Source organism: Octopus bimaculoides, chromosome 22 (assembly GCF_046866305.1).
Source record: "Octopus bimaculoides isolate indiv1 chromosome 22, ASM4686630v1, whole genome shotgun sequence".
NCBI classification, from domain to species: Eukaryota; Metazoa; Mollusca; class Cephalopoda; order Octopoda; family Octopodidae; genus Octopus; species Octopus bimaculoides.
In genome coordinates this window covers 30753666-30757707 of record NC_142949.1, presented here as the reverse complement: position 1 = coordinate 30757707, position 4042 = coordinate 30753666, and the positions used below count along the sequence as shown (strand labels likewise).

The 4042-nt window shown below is 35.3% G+C and overlaps 1 long non-coding RNA gene across 1 annotated transcript in view; it reads left to right on the top strand.

The window, feature by feature from the left end:
• The first annotated feature begins 285 nt into the window (after nt 1-285).
• The window catches only part of LOC128250520 (uncharacterized), a 7912-nt gene continuing 4155 nt past the window's right edge, over nt 286-4042 (top strand). The window contains exon 1 of the long non-coding RNA XR_008266525.2: nt 286-650. This is a non-coding gene — a long non-coding RNA (uncharacterized LOC128250520). The remainder of the gene's footprint in view (nt 651-4042) is intronic.

Genomic DNA, 4042 nt, shown 5'->3' with positions numbered 1-4042 from the left:
TGTGTGTAAATTGTTATTAATTCAAACAAGTAGTGGAAAAGAAGAAAATACCCGGAGAATATATAGCAATTAATAAGGATTTAGTTACATTTTAAAACATAGGAATACACTTGACCGGTTTCGCTTTAGCCGTTCAAAAGTGTATAGTACTTGGAGCAAAGTCGTGAATTATGTCTATTCTGGCCGTTGTTATCAAAAATAGTTTGTTTCTAAAGTTGGGATGTGACTCAGAACGCTATCCGTTAACGTACAAATTGATTGGTCAGCGTTCAAGCATCAAGCATATGAGGTAGTCTCGCTGAGAAGGTCACATAAAAGCTTTTCTCCATTGAATATGTCATAAGACAGTTATTAAAGAGAGATATGAATAAGTGATATAATAATTGTTTCTATTAAAGGCACAAAGCCTGAAATTTGGTGGGAGAGGAATAGTCGATTATACCGACCCCACTACTCAACTAGTACTTATTTTATCGACCCCGAAAGGATAAAAGGCAAAAGTTGACCTCAGTGAAATTTGGTTAAGATGCAAGTTTCTTATCACACAGCCACTCCTGCGCCTATATATGGAAGTCAAAACGTGCAGACGGACGAAATGCTGCTAAGCATTTATCCCGGCGTGCTAACGATTCTCCCAGCTCGCAGCTTTTGTAAGTGATATAATAATAATTAAAATTCAAGTCTTAATATGATATTATTAATATCTTAGTATGATAAGCTCGTATTATAGTAAAATCAAAATAGATTCGCTGATGCGATTCGAACCTGGAACTTGCAGTATTCCAGGGCACCATGTCGCTGTTCCAACCACAGAACATCTACCGTCTCACACTGATCTGTCAACCAGTCCCTTTATCTTTCATCTTTCTCTCTCTCTCCCTATCTCTCTCTCTCTCTCTCTCTCTCTCTCTCTCTCTCTTTCCTCTCTCTCTCTCTCTCTCCAGTGTTACTATTTTTCTGTTCAACCCTCTCCAACTTTACTTTGTATCCGCTTTCTTCTCCCTCACCCATTGCTATTTAGTGTTATTCAATATCTTGTAATGAATATCTTTATTTTTGAGTCTTTCTCCATCGACTTCCCCTTTCTCTTCCCATACATACATACACACATACATACAAACACACACACACACACATACTGAGTAGAGAAATATATATATATATATATATATATATATACACACCCGTAAATAGATAGATACATAGATAGATAGATACACACGCATACACACATACATATACCTAGATATATACATATGCATATATATATATATATATATATATATATATACATAAACACACATATAGATAGATATAAATATATGAATATATATACATACATACATATATATATATATATATATATATATATATATATATATATATATATATATATACAAATATATATATGAATATACATATATACATAAATATATATAAATATGTGTACGTGTCTTTGTGTGTCTTTGTATGCGTGTGTGTGTGTGTGTGTGTGTGTGTGTGTGTGTGTGTGTGTGCGTGTTGCACAATGCATCACCGAGTTTCATTCAGACACCAATTATCCTTCTCAAGTGACATGTATGAATCTTTTTCGCATAGATTCTTATATAATTCCACCGTTCTTCCATTTTGTTTCCTGCTTCAAAATTACTGTTATTGGAATCTTCCAGGAGGATCCAGAAAGATAAATATACATTAAAGAATGCTATATATTTCGAAGATAATGAAAATATATTTAAATATTGACAGAATACACAAAAACGATTTTAATAGCATGCGTTTGTGTGTGTGTGTGTGTGTGTGTGTGTGTGTGTGTGTGTGTGTGTGTGTGTGTGTGTGTGTGTGTGTGTGTGTGTGTGTGTGTGTGTGTTTCTGTGCGTGTGTATGTGTATATATGCGCGTGTGTGTGCTCGTGTGTGTGTATATGTGAGAAATGTGTAAATACAAACACATTATACATACATACATACATGTGTGTGTGTGTGTGTGTGTGTGTTTGTGTGTGTGTGTGTAAGCATGTATGTGTCTTCTATCTTTTACTTGTGTCAGTCATTAGACCGCGGCCATGCTGGGGCACCGCCTTGAAGAATTTTTTTCTATTTTTAGTCGAATGAAACGACTCTAGTACTTTTTTTTAAAAGCCTGTTACTTATTCCATCGCTGTCTTTTGGTGAACCGCTAAGGTACAAGGGTGTAAACACACCAACACCGATTGTCAAACACTCACACACACACACACACACACACACAGATGTATATATGTATGTATGTATGTATGTATATATGTATATATATGTATGTATATATGTATGTATACATATATGTATAGGTTTCTAAATGTTTATGTATGTGTGTACATCTATTGTTGTGCATATGCAAGCATGTATGGATTAGCTTTCTTCGTTTTATTTATTTAATAATTAGGAGCAATGACCTATATGTTATCGAGCGTCCGTCTGAGTAGCCCAGTCGAAATGTTGGTATGAATATTGATGCAACAAATGCATTATTGAAACACTGATTTTTTGTACACAACGAACTCCAAGGACCATAGATTTTCATCCAGTTGTAATTAATCTGGTTACAAATGTCATCGTGAGATATATTTCCGTTCATTCATAAGTAATTGTAGCATTCCTCCTCCGGCTATTGATAGATAACATCTGGACACAGAGCATCTAAGTATCTCGGTGTCCAAATTGGTGTTTCTAGAATCCTGTGAGCCAATGGCATACTTTTTATATTATCTCGATAAAAAAGAACAAGAAGTTCACTGCAAGTGTAAACAGCACCACAAAGACAGTATGCGTATATATATATATATATATATATATATATATATATATATATATATATATATATATATATATATATATGTGTGTGTGTGTGTGTGTGTGTGTGTGTGTGTGTGTGTGTATGTATGTATGTATATATAAATTCAAAAAAGGAAAAATACAAAAAACAACAAAAAACAACGTGAGGACGTGATACAGATTGTGTTACTGGACGCTCGGGAAAGGAAAGAGAGAGAGTATGACGTTTCGAATATATCCATGTGTATGTGCATGTATGTATTCATGTACGCATGATTGCATGTACATATTTACCATATGGTGCATATATGCGATATCATTAGATGCCGACAATATCTTTCATGGTTCGTAGCAGTAATCTTCTAAATAGGCGTTTTCTTTCTAGTTTTGTGAAATCCAGCTTCTTGGAATTGGTACTAAGACAGTTAAGAACGTAGCCAAGGGTTCTAAGAATTATTGACAGAAATTCGAATTAAGTAACAGCAGATTTCTCATCAGTTCGGCATAAATGGTTGTTTTTTTTTTCATTTTTTACTGATCTTTAACATTATACTGACATCTGCCGGCAACTGATTTCAACTACAGTGTACAGTATCTTTTCTCTCTCTCACACAATGTTTTTGTCTGTTTTTCTTGCATTTTATCACAGTCACGACAGAGACATTTCACCAGCATTTCAAATTATGTGTGATTATGCCCTCCACGTCATTCTAGCTTCTTATATTTGTCTCCACAGGATAATCCTTTCCACCGATTCCATTATATAGTGTTCTGGCCATGACACCATGTCTCATTGGTCGGAAATATACCGTGATAACATTTTAGAACAGCCACTCATGATGTATGTGAAATCCTCAGTGTTAATTACACAAAGCCTGCAGCTCGGATCAATTGTCACATCTAGCTGGTTTACCAGCATCCCTATCTCTTTTGTGCATCGGGTTATTTTTGTGGTTATTTTCAGCTGCTCTGCTGCAAAAGCATATATCTTTCAAAGTGACAGCTAATGCTCGGGTTGTTAGGCCAGAATAGACTTATTCTGGTTGTCAATGCTGCTGTCAGTTTGAAACCTTACGGGAATGCGTGACCTTCAGTTTAGTATGGATGCAGCTCTGTTCAAATGACCTTTTTGCAGTAGAACTGTGCAACTTCTTTAAATGTATGTGGATGATTGGATGGAGGGAGGGAGGGATGGAAGGAGGAAGGGATAAATAGATGGATGGATGGAT